Below are 13519 nucleotides of genomic sequence, written 5' to 3'. Positions count from 1 at the left end.
GGAAGATCAGATCTGGAGCAGAACCTGCTGGCTACAAACTGCAATATTGCGTCTCATCTCTGCAGCTTATTAACATTCAATGCCCAACAGGTACTCTTGCCAGATGTGATGTCATTGCTTCCTGGTATAGGCTGCACTCTTAGTGATGTCACTGGTCTCTAGTGAATGGGTAGGCTGCATTCTCAGTGATGTCACTGGTCTCTAGTGAGTGGATAGGCTGTATTCTCAGTGATGTCACTGGTCGCTAGTGAGTGGATAGGCTGCATTCTCAGTGATGTCACTGGTCTCTAGTGAATAGATAGGCTGCATTCTCAGTAAAGTCACTGTTCTCTGGTGAATGGATAGGCTGCATTCTCAGTGATGTCACTGGTCTCTAGTGAATGGATAGGCTGCATTCTCAGATATGTCACTGGTCTCTAGTGAGTGGATAGGCTGCATTCTCAGTGATGTCACTGGTCTCTAGTAAATGGAAAGGCTGCATGCTCAGTGATGTCACTGGTCTCTAGTGAATGGATAAGCTGCATTCTCAGATATGTCACTGGTCTCTAGTGAGTGGATAGGCTGCATTCTCAGTGATGTCACTGGGCTCTGGTGAATGGATAGGCTGCATTCTCAATGATGTCACTGGCCTCTAGTGAGTGGATAGGCTGTACTCTCAGTGATATCACTGGTCTCTAGTGAATGGATAGGCTGCATTCTCACTGATGTCACTGGTCTCTAGTGAATGGATAGGCTGCATTCTCAGTGATGTCGCTGGTCTCTAGTGAATGGATAGGCTGTACTCTCAGTGATGTCACTGGGCTCTGGTGAATGGATAGGCTGCATTCTCAGTGATGTCACTGGTCTCTAGTGAATGGATAGGTTGCATTCTCAGTGGTGTCACTGGTCTCTAGTGAATGCATTGTCTGCATTCTCAGTGATGTCACTGGTCTCTAGTGAATGGATAGGCTGCATTCTCACTGATGTCACTGGTCTCTAGTGAATGGATAGGCTGCATTCTCAGTGATGTCGCTGGTCTCTAGTGAATGGATAGGCTGTACTCTCAGTGATGTCACTGGGCTCTGGTGAATGGATAGGCTGCATTCTCACTGATGTCACTGGTCTCTAGTGAATGGATAGGCTGCATTCTCAGTGATGTCGCTGGTCTCTAGTGAATGGATAGGCTGCATTCTCAGTGATGTCACTGGTCTCTAGTGAATGGATATGCTGCATTCTCAGTGATGTCACTGGTCTCTAGTGAATGGATAGGCTGCATTTTCAGTGATGTCACTGGTCTTTAGTGAATGGATAGGATGCATCCTCAGTGATGTCACTGGTCTCTAGTGAATGGATAGGCTGTACTCTCAGTGATGTCACTGGGCTCTGGTGAATGGATAGGCTGCATTCTCAGTGATGTCACTGGCCTCTAGTGAATGGATAGGCTGTACTCTCAGTGATGTCACTGGGCTCTGGTGAATGGATAGGCTGCATTCTCAGTGATGTCGCTGGTCTCTAGTGAATGGATAGGCTGCATTCTCAGTGATGTCGCTGGTCTCTAGTGAATGGATAGGCTGCACTCTCAGTGATGTCACTGGTCTCTAGTGACTTAATAAATCTCACTCTCAGTGATGGATTGGTAGGGAAAAGCTTAGTCTTTCTCCCACTGATATTTGAGTTACTTCTCATCCTAATGTTAGCGCTGTCACCCGTGGTACTCAGGCTCGCTGCTGGATCTGATGAAGTCAGGAGAAGTTACACAAGTAATTACAGGCCGCTCGCTGGGCCTTCTTAATGGGAATCCATCCATTTTTTATGTCACCTTCTGGAAGTTCCCCAGCTCTGACTCTCTGATCTGCGTTCAGCCGATGGCGGCAGAGAAGCTTCGAAATCTGCCTGCCAGACCACCGTCATTGCGATCATTAGACGTTACAGGGGATAGTAATGTCCACAAATAAAACTGCTAAAAAATAGTCAATGCCCCTCGGTGGTTGCCGTGAACGGTGACCGCCCTGAACTGACAGACGTGCTGACCCGTGTAGCCGTGCCTATGCATCGCCCTGTGCGTTCCTCGATGGTTGCCCGGAATGGCGAGTGCCCTGAGCTGACAGCCGTGCTGACTCGTGCAGCTGTGCCTATGCGTCGCCCTGTGCGTTCCTCGGTGGTTGCCATGAACGGCGAGCGCCCTGAGCTGACAGACGTGCTGGCCCATGCAGCCGTGCCTATGCGTCGCCCTGTGCGTTCCTCGATGGTTGCCATGAACAACAAGTGCCCTGAGCTGACAGACGTGCTGACCCGTGCAGCCGTGCCTGTGCATCCCCTGTGCGTTCCTCTGTGGTTGCCGTGAACGGTGACCGCCCTGAGCTGACAGACATGCTGACCCGTGCAGCCGTGCCTATGCGTCGCCCTGTGCGTTCCTCGATGGTTGCCGTGAACAGCGAGCGCCCTGAGCTGACAGACGTGCTGACCCGTGCAGCCGTGCCTGTGCGTCCCCTGTGCGTTCCTCTGTGGTCGCCAGGAACGGTGACCGCCCTGAGCTGACAGACGTGCTACCCCGTGCGGCCGTGCCTATGCGTCGCCCTGTGCGTTCCTCGATGGTTGCCATGAACAACAAGTGCCCTGAGCTGACAGACGTGCTGACCCGTGCAGCCGTGCCTATGCGTCCCCTGTGCGTTCCTCTGTGGTTGCCAGGAACGGTGACCGCCCTGAGCTGACAGACGTGCTGACCCGTGCAGCCGTGCCTATGCGTCGCCCTGTGCGTTCCTCGATGGTTGCCGTGAACAGCGAGCGCCCTGAGCTGACAGACGTGCTGACCCGTGCGGCCGCGCCTATGGGTCGCCCTGTGCGTTCCTCGATGGTTGCCGTATACGGCGACCGCCCTGAGCTGACAAAAGCACGTGAAGTTGCCAGAGCTCTGCGAAGCCTCATTATCTAAATCATTATTTACTGTTGCAGATAAGGAAATGAATGGCGCTGATTGAACGGCGCGCGGCGGAAGGAAGCGGCGGGTTACACACGCTCCTAATTGTGTTAAACGACTTCACGGCGGAGCAGGAGCCGGCTCATCCGGACACAATTACGCTACATTTAAAGGTCACAGACATCTTCCTGCTATAAAAAGCTGCATTTGCGCCGCAAACGGTTATTATGGAAACAATTATGCGTTCTGCACAGATTCATTTCATTTAAATGTTTTCACTTTCCTGTTTTACTCGGCTCTGTAAACACCAAATAGGATAAAAGGGCACAATGACACGAGAATGGGGGCAGGACCGCCATCGCTGATTCCAGACCGGCGTGCAAATGTGCGACAGGAGATTCCGCCAGGAGGGGCCACCTCCTCTGCAGTGATTGTTAAAGTATGCCTAAAGTGAGGGGGGTACAGAGGCTGCCATTTTTATTTAATTCTAAACAATGCACATTGCCTGGCTGTCCTGCTGATCCTCTGCCTCTGATACATTTAGCTATAGACCCTTAGGGCTTGTTCACTTTTAGTGCCCATTTACTAGAGCGTTTTGCTGGCGATTTCAGGCAAAACGCTCAAGCGCTAGCGCTTTCGAAAGCGCTAGTGCTATAATACCCTATGGGCCCGTTCTTACTTGGGCGATTTGCATTAATTGCCGGCGATTAACGCAAATCGCGAAACACAAAAGCGTCGCCTGCACCATTTTCGGGTGATTTCCCGGCGATCGTGTTTCAGTGCTATAGAAGTGCTAAACGCGATCGCGGGAAAATCACTGCAGTGTCCAGTTATTTTTCTGCGTTAAATCGCGGAAAAATCACTCCTGTTTTCCGCTTTCAAGTGTGAATGGGGCCTAAGGGCGCTTTCGGGATTTTTTTAAGCGCCGGCGATTTTCAAAATCACCCTAAAAGCAATGGTTCCCTATGAGAGTGTTCACATATGAGCGGTTCGATGACCATCCACTCACCAAAGCGCTGCCTGTACCATTTTAGTGGCAATTTGCCTATAATGGAAGGTATGGGGAAATCGCTAAGCGCTTGAAAAAGTGCTTTGTATAGCGATTTCCCCAGCGCTTTCATGAATAAATTCCTGATGTCAGGAAGTGAAAAAACGAATCAATCTGCAAAAGCGCTCCTCTGGGTCCCCTCGTGGTCCTGCTGGCAGCTCCGTAAACTTGGCGACTTCGGTCCAGGCACCTAGCACATAATTGCGCCTGTTGCCAGAAGGGTCCTGCGCATGCGTGCTTTAGACTTGCGTAGGACCCTTATAATGACGGGCATGATGATGCGTCGGGTGCCTGGACTGTGCCGGTATGCGGACTTTGACCAAAGTTGCGCACGTACTGGAGCTGCCATCGGGACCACGGAAGGGACCCGGAGGACATTGAGGGACCTTGCGGGTTATGGAGTACAGGAGGAAGCCCCAGGTAAGTCCAGATTTGCTTTTTTAACTCTGCCTAGGGTCCTTGCGCTGGGCGCATTCTATAGCACTAGTGCTAAGCGGTGCGCAGTTTCACCGATCCGCATTGAACGCCGTGCGCCGAAACCACCTACTTCCCCAAGCCTCCCTATCTTCTAGAAACATTTGTGTCGCTTTGCCAGAATAAAAAAAAGAAAAGTACATTCCAAGCCGAAGGACAGGCAGTAATGAAATAATACGGTCGATGGGAGATTCCTGTATTGTGCGCCTTTGTTGGGGGAGGGGATTGTTTTTCTTTCCCTCTTTGAATAAATAAAGCCGACAGACTAGGCGACGGATCTCGTTGAATCGCTAACGTCTCTCCTGACGAGAGCTCATTAAAAAATATACTTCTGTTGTGTTGGCGTTCCCAGGTCTCTCCCCCCCCCCCCCCCCCCCCCAGCGAAGCCCTCGGCTAATTATAACATCTGGCGCAGGGATGCGTGGAAACCGTCTCGCTATAGGCGCGTCATTCCCTCATACCGTAGGATGGATACGGACAGATGTCGCCTATAGCTCTCATGTAAGTCGCTGATTGTATTTAAGGGACCCCCTCTGAGAGAAGTCTTTGCCTTTTTATACAGGATTGCATACGTATTAGGTTTTTTTTTTCTCTTAATCGAAATAAAGTCGTAGGATTCTATCTGTTGCTAAGAGACAGGAGGAAGAGCCTCTCAGGCCCTTAGCGAGAACAGAGATAAAAGGCCTCAGAGTCGGGAGGAAAGGGGGCTCCCAGCTTCGCGGTTTGGATGGCGTTCTGAGGCTGATGTGCGCGCGCCGCCACTTCCTCCCAGTGTCACAGAGAGGATGTTAATTGGCATGTAGCGTGCCGCGACAATCAGGCTTTTTTTTTATTACTACCTCTGAAATAATATATATTTGTAGCAGCCGGAGCCTGAATCTTATCTCTGCCGTACCCTGGGGGAGAGTTTGTACCTGACAGAGGCGTGAAATGGTGCAGCATGAAGTCGAGACAAAAATCTGCTGAGATCTGAAGAAAAAAAATCTGCTTCTTTTTGTCATCTGTGCTGGGAAGGGATGGAGAGGCGAGGCAGAGATCCCGCCGGGCTCACGTGGAGCCTGCGAAACGCGTCAGCGCCTGTGTGATGTGTGATCTGACTTCTTTAGGGAAAACTCTGACCAAATACAGCCCCTAAAGTGTGATGTATAATCTGCATTCCCAGAAATGCCATCCAGTCTGTGCCCATGTGGTCACTCATTCTGTGTAAAATGACCCTTCGGTCCGCTTTACCTGTATAACACGGCCCAGTATTCACACACTCTGCATTTCATGGTGCACTGCCTACTCAGTTTGTGTAACATTGCCCTGTGGTCACTCCATCTGTGTAACACGGGCCTGTGGTCACTCAATCTGTGTAATATGGCCCTGTGGTCACTCAGTCTGTGTAACATGACCATGTGGTCACTCAGTCTGTGTAACATGGTCCTGTGGTCACTCAGTCTGTGTAACATGCCTCTGTGGACAGTCAGTCTATGTAACATGGCCCTGTGGTCACTCAGTCTGTGTAACATGACCATGTGGTCACTCAGTCTGTGTAACCTGGCTCTGTGGTCACTCAGTCTGTGTAACATGGCCCTGTAGTCACTCAGTCTGTGTAACATGGCCCTGTGGACAGTCAGTCTGTGTAACATGGCCCTGGGGTCACTAAGTCTGTGTAACATGGCCCTGTGGTCATTCCGTCTGTGTAACATGGCCCTGTAGTCACTCCGTCTGTGTAACATGGCTCTGTAGTCACTCCATCTGTGTAACATGGCCCTGTGGTCACTCCATCTGTGTAACATGGTCCTGTAGTCCCTCCATCTGTGTAACATGGCCCTGTGGTCACTCAGTCTGTGTAACATGGTCCTGTGGTCACGCAAGCTGTGGCCACTCAGTCTGTGGCTCTGTGGTCACTCAGTCTGTGTAACATGGCCCTGTAGTCACTCAGTCTGTGTAGCATGGCCCTGTGGTCACTCAGTCTGTGTAACATGGCCCTGTGGTCACTCAGTCTGTGTAACATGGCCCTGTGGTCACTCAGTCTGTGTAGCATGGCCCTGTAGTCACTCAGTCTGTGTAACATGGCCCTGTGGTCACTCAGTCTGTGTAACATGGCCCTGTGGTCACTCAGTCTGTGTAGCATGGCCCTGTGAAATTCTGAGTACCGCTAGTAAATACCAAATGTTGCGCTCCAAGTTTCTTGTTCTGCAGGAATTTTCATAGAACTAGATGGTATTGTCACCATAATTGCATCATACATTACAGAGATTAGTTGGTGCATGGCGTTTTGTTTTTTGTTTTTCAAAAAAACATTGCAGTTTTTGATTTTAAAATAGCCGAGGAAAATATGTTTTGTAAACTGACACTTTACTGCGATATTCTGTAGTGTATTCTGACTCCTCCATACACATTTCAGACATTTAATGTAAAGGGACAGTGTGGGGTTCCCCCTTCCAAACCTCTTTAACCCCTTGTCACTCATGCAGGTTGTGGGTGTAGGTCTAGGGTGGTTTCATGGGAAAATCTGAGAGTTCCCCCAAATCTCTGTCCACTTAAAGCAGACCTGAACTCAGAACTTCCTCTCTGCTCTAAAAGATAAGCAACAGCATAATAACCTTTAAAGAAAAAAAAACGTTTCTTAGTTATAGCTTACAGAGATGCTGCAGTTTGGTTACTTCCTGGTTTCCTGGGAGCACATAAAGGGTTAACCTCCCATGTTTGCATATTATCTCACAACTTGAAAGAGTCCTCTAATTACACTGGATAATAAGGGTGTATGGGGTTGGTAGAAGATGCTCAGAGGAACAGTTGACTGGATAACGGTGGAACAGAAATGGGAGAGGATTGAGAGATGCGAAGAATTTTTCTGGCCTCACTTTAGCTGCAGCAGCCTCTTAACACCTGACCACGTAGAACGCTCCTAGCCGGAGGGCTACAAGCATCCCCCAACCCTCCGGAGACGCGGGGTCCTGACACAACTCATCACATCCTCACCTCACCAGAGACCCCTGGACAATCAGCTCTGCAGCCCACTCCCCCCTCCAATCCGCTGCGCTGTGTCCTGTCAACTCCTGGCAATGCTTTAAAGTAGAAGAATGGCCTTTGGCGATACTAAATATAGGATTATGCGGTTAGCCTCCATGTAATTCAATCTGCTGACAGTAATGGGAAAAGTTTTGTACAGAAGTTCGGTGGGAGGAGGAGGAAGTCCGTCGAGTTGTGGAGTCGGAAGCAGAGAAGGACGCTCATTCTCAGCTGATAATAGGTAGCCATACATCAGGCTACATGGCGGCCAATCGACATCCGATTAGATTATTATGTCGGATGAAAATTAGGACAGCCAAGTGCATGCCCGATCGACTGTGCGACCAATTTTGGGGCAAATTGGTCGCATTAATCAGTTTGACATGCCGCATGATGTAGGGCCGACTTGCTCGATCGTGTGTGCGGCGGTAATGGCGAGTGATGAAACCCCGACGCTGTCCCCCTAGTGTGTAATGTTCCCCCTCCGCCCCGGTGCCCAGTGCACTATACATTTCCTGTCTGTGCCCGTCGATTGTCCTCTGCTGGCTCCGGGTGCTGTACTTCGTCCATGCATGTGCCCCACATGGTTGCCGCCCGCGGGTATGGTGGGAACCACGTGGGGCACATGTATGGAGCAAGGAGACAGCGGCGGACAAGGGGCAGACGTGGACAGGGGATTGTGGGGAGGGTACATTACGCATTGGCCTCAATTCTGGTAGGGTTATCAAACAAATTACATCATGTGAGGAAATTTACCTCATGAGGTAATGACTTTTAGCAATTCTGGTAGATTTTAGTCATGTTTTACCTCAGAGGTAAATTATGAGGCCATTCAGGAGGTCATTTGCATTCATTTTACTGAAAATAGCTATTCTCATGGAAATTAGGGGGCATGTTAGCACATAATTTACTGATCAGTTTAAGACCTGCCTGTACCTGGCGGTAAAGTAAATTTGAATGCATTTTGCAGTTTTTAGTGCCGTTCCTATTGCTGTTTTAGGGTCGTTCCTCTTCAGGCTGTGTAATAGAAAAGAATAGTAGAAATACAACTCTAAATATTTCATGGATTTTTTTTTTTTATAAGGGATGCCTATAAATTTACTTTTCATGGGTTGCTACATAATCAAATACACCTTCCCCCTCAAAAAAATAAAAACATCTTCCAAAGACTATCCTAACTTATGGAAGACAATTAAAGACTACTAATATTTATTTACTGCATGCTTATCGCTGAAATACCTCATGTTTTACCTCACTTTATGCATTTACCTCATGTTTTTCCTCATGTTCGGAAATGGAGAAAAATATTTCAGAAAAAAAAAGAGGAGAATACCTCATGAGGTATTTTACCTACAACATTTTTTTACCTCACATAGCTACTAGAAATGAGGCCAGTTAGGGGGTCAACATCGTCCCAGCGAGGCAGTTTGATGCGGCGTCACAAGGCTCATTCTGGATCGATTTCAGCATGAATGGGCAGCCAACAGATCTAATCAGATTCGATCAGAAAGAGGCAGATGGGCAGATTCATGTATGGACACCTTTAAGAGTTTAGAAATCCGGCCTGGCGAGTATCAGAGAATCAGCCGATGAAGGTCATTCTCTGAGGAGAGACCGGCGTGTGAAGCCTCACTGTGTACATCTTAAGAATCCGACATTTCTCCATAGAGATCAGATAAAATAGAAACCCGAATGCAGTAACCGTGTCAGATGACGTGTGGCTTGCCGGGGACAGCGATGGCGGGGGAGGAGGGGCGGAGTGACAAGTGGAGAGGAAACCTATCTTCCCTCTCTTGATGGCGGTCAGCAGTGGCAGGACGCCGGGGCACGTCGTCATGGAAACGCTGCTGTGTGAATGGAGATAATGTACGGGGTCAGATTTCAGTGATAATACGCTGGAATTATGGGGATCATGTAGGAACGCTGTTTAGGGGAGATAAGGTGTCGGCGGCGAGAGCGGTTATCTGCGAATATCTCACACCTGGAGGAACACGCCGGGTCAGTCGCCGTCTCACTGATCTCATAACTTTATTCATCGCATATCGGCCTGGATATCATCAGGCGTTTACAAATACACGTGTAAAGTCAAGAACGTATTATGGAGCAGGGAGTCTGTGCTAGACTTTGATTTCCCCACGATCCAGAGTCTAAGCTACACGTGGAAGAGGGGGCTGCACATGGAATGGGAGGGCTGCTGTACATGGATGATACACATGGAAGAGGAGGCTGCACATGGAATGGGAGGGGGCTGCACATGGAATGTGAGGGGCTGCTGTACATGGATGTTACACATAGAAGAGGAGGCTTCACATGGAATGGGAGGGGGCTGCTATACATGGATATTACACATGGAAGAGTGGGCTGCACATGGAATGGAAGGGGGATGCTGTACATGGGTTTTACAAATGGAAGAGGGGGCTGCAAATGCAATGGGAGGGTTTACAGCACATGGATGTTACACATGGAAGAGGGGCTGTTGCACATGGAAGAGGGTGCTGCACATGGAATGGAAGGGAGCTGCTGTACATGGATGATACACATGGAAGAGGGGGCTGCACATGGAATGGGAGGGGGCTGCTGTACATGGAAGAGGGGGCTGCACATGGAATGGGAGGGGGCTGCTGTACATGGATGTTACACATGGAGGAGGGGGCTGCACATGGAATGGTAGTGGGCTGCTGTACATGGAAGAGGGGGCTGCACATCGAATGGGAGTGGCTGCTGTACATGAATGATACACATGGAAGAGGGGGCTGCACATGGAATGGGAGGGGCTGCTGTACATGGATGATACACATGGAAGAGGGGGCTGCACATGGAATGGGAGGAGGCCACTGTACATGGAACACACACCACAATGTGACGCAACTCAATGCAACACATCTAAGTGTATATCCAGCCTAAGGCCCCTTTTACACTTGCATTGAAAACCTGCGGTAAAACAGGTTAACCCATTTACAAAGCAAGGCAATGTGGCCTAGCACACTTGCCGCGTTGCATTTGCCCGATCCGCTGCTGAGTCGCCGCATGCAGGACAGAAATACGACGAAAAACCCCTGGAGACCCAGTGAAGTACTTCCTGTCCAACTCGGAGTACGTCACTGGGCGAGCAAAGAGGGTGGCGCTATGCTCATGACCTCATCGTTTTATGCGATGTGGCGGGGCGGGGCTTTGCAACGCACGCCACAAGATTTAGGCCTCGTTCAGATCATTCAGCGCGATTGGAACGCAATGCATAAGATCGCACGCCATCTGTGCTACAATGCGCTGCAGATCCCATTCACTACAGTGAATGGGATCTGCGCTGAGTTTCCCGAAAATGCATGCAGCAGTGCGATAGCGCATCGCACTACTGCGCAGCGCATATGATGGGAACGGCAGAACGGCTATTTATGCCCTTCTAACGTTCTTGTGCGAGGCACACTATACGCGCTGCCAAAATGCGCACGGCAGTGTGTATAGTCTGAACGAGCCCTTAAGGTTAAGGTTCATTGTGATCTTTCAACATTGTGGTATCTTTTTTGGGGTGGAATATGGTCAGTTGGTTCACAGAATATCTTGTCCAGGGCAGTAAAAAATGTCTCCGATAATACAAAAAAGTGCTGTATTTGATTAGACGGACCATGTCCGAGGTGTTAAATCTGCATACAATTACCATAACATTAACATCAACTCAGAATTCCTCATATCTTACTAACCCTAATGTGCTGTATATTTTTTTTTGCACAAAGAGTATAATAAGATGCAGGAAGATGATTTGTCCAGCATGAGGTCCGCCACTTGACCTCTATGGACGTTCTGGTCCTCCTCGTTCACTGTGTGCAGTCACGTCCGGCGCTGTAGAATAGTATAATTGAATTAGTTCTGGCGGTGGGGCTTGCAGAACCTGTGTCAGAGCGGCAGTGTCCCTCTCCATTAAATCTCTGTAAGTGGATAATCCATTTCATGCTCAATTCCAGGGACATTTTTTTCTCTCTCTTCTCTCTGTTAAATTTGCCGGCCGCGGTAGAAATGGCGTTTCGCTTCAAATCTTTTCCTGCAGGGGAGGTGAAACGTATTCCGGGTGGGAGAAGAAGGCGAGGGGAGAATCCGCTGCCGCTGGCGGGATCATTATACGTATCCTCACCGCTGCAGATGGTCAGAAGTGTACATCTTATATGTACAGTATGTGCACACATTCATGTTACATTTTACACATTTTCTCACAATAGTTGTCATTTAAAGAGGAACTGTAACCAAGGATTGAATGTCATCCCAATCAGTAGCTGATACCCCCTTTCCCATGAGAAATCTTTTCCTTTTTTCTAATAGATCATCGGGGGGTCTGTATGGCTGATATTGTGGTGAAGTCCCTCCCACAGTGTGATGTCATGACCATGGTCCTGACAGTTTGCTGTCTGTGAACCTTGCTACATTGTGGGAAATAACAGCTTTTTCCAACTGCCAAGCAAGCAGCCTCTCCCTCTGTGCATAGAGCTCTCAGTAACGAACATTCCGTACAGATCACCTGGCAGAACTAATGATGTCACCACCAGTGATACATTCCAGAATGTAAATCAGGGAGAGGAAAGATTTTACAATGTGCAAACACTGACTAAATAATCTATAAATTAATATTGTAAATAATAAGTGATTATATTCATTGTTATTTTTACTGCAGCTGAAGCTAGAGTGATAAGGAGGCTGAAATATTGATTTCCTTTTAAGCAATACCAGTTACCTGGCTGCCTTGCTGATTCTCTGCCTTTAATACTTTTAGCCACAGCCCCTGAACAAGCATGCAGCGGATCAGATGTTTCTGACATTATTGTCAGATCTGACAGATTAGCTGCATGCTTGTTCCTGGTGTGATTCAGACACTACTGCAGCCAAATAGATCAGCAAGGCTGCCAGGCAACTGGCATTGTTCAACACGTAATAAATATGGCAGCCTCCGTAGTCTTCTCACTTCAGTTGTCCTTTAAAGGGACTCAGAGCTGAAAAAAATAAAAAGTTGTATACATACCTGGGGCTTCCTCAAGGCCCATCCGCTCGGAACGCTCCCACGCTGAAGCTTCGATACCGGGTCCCTTCACTGACGTCAGTCGGAGCCTGTCTAGCGTAAGAGAAGTGCACTGTTTCCATATCTCTCCAGCAGCCGCCGCAGAGATACGTAGAGGATGCACTTCTCCTGCGTAGCTGGCCGCGACTGACGTCAGTGACGGGACCCAGTACCCAAGCTGCAGACATTATATACTTGTATATACTTACCTATAGGTCTTGTCGGTACAGACCATGTGTATGAAACAATACCAGTTGCCTGGTAGTCCTGCATCTGTAATGTTTGACTCACACACTTGAAACAAGCATGCAGCTAATCTTTCGAGATTTTTGTCAGAGACACTTGATCTGCTGCATGCTTGTTCAGGGTCTGTGGCTTAAGGTATTAGAGGCAGAGGATCAGCAGGGCAGCCAGGCGATGTGCATTGTTTAAAAGGAAATACAGTGGTGTGAAAAATTATTTGCCCCCTTCCTGATTTCTTATTCTTTTGCATGTTTGTCACACTTAAATGTTTCTGCTCATCAAAAACCGTTAACTATTAGTCAAAGATAACATAATTGAACACAAAATGCAGTTTTAAGTGATGTTTTTTATTATTTAGTGAGAAAAAAAACTCAAAACCTACATGGCCCTGTGTGAAAAAGAAATTGCCCCCTGAACCTAATAACTGGTTGGGCTACCCTTAGCAGCAATAACTGCAATCAAGCGTTTGCGATAACTTGCAACGAGTCTTTTACAGCGCTCTGGAGGAATTTTGGCCCGCTCATCTTTGCAGAATTGTTGTAATTCAGCTTTATTTGAGGGTTTTCTAGCATGAACAGCCTTTTTAAGGTCATGCCACAACATCCCAATAGGATTCAGGTCAGGACTTTGACTAGGCCACTCCAAAGTCTTCATTTTGTTTTTCTTCAGCCATTCAGAGGTGGATTTGCTGGTGTGTTTTGGGCCATTGTCCTGCTGCTGCACCCAAGATCGCTTCAGCTTGAGTTGACGAACAGATGGCCGGACATTCTCCTTCAGGATTTTTTGTAGACAGTAGAATTCATGGTTCCATCTATCA

The 13519-nt window shown here is 48.4% G+C and overlaps 1 protein-coding gene across 5 annotated transcripts in view; it reads left to right on the top strand.

Moving 5' to 3' along the window:
• LOC137528643 (connector enhancer of kinase suppressor of ras 2-like) overlaps positions 1-13519 on the top strand; it is a 563792-nt gene that overhangs the window by 135252 nt on the left and 415021 nt on the right. The gene's annotated exons all lie outside the window — the stretch shown is intronic.

This window comes from Hyperolius riggenbachi, chromosome 8, assembly GCF_040937935.1.
Source record: "Hyperolius riggenbachi isolate aHypRig1 chromosome 8, aHypRig1.pri, whole genome shotgun sequence".
NCBI classification, from domain to species: domain Eukaryota; kingdom Metazoa; phylum Chordata; class Amphibia; order Anura; family Hyperoliidae; genus Hyperolius; species Hyperolius riggenbachi.
This window is presented reverse-complemented; position numbering and strand designations above follow the sequence as displayed.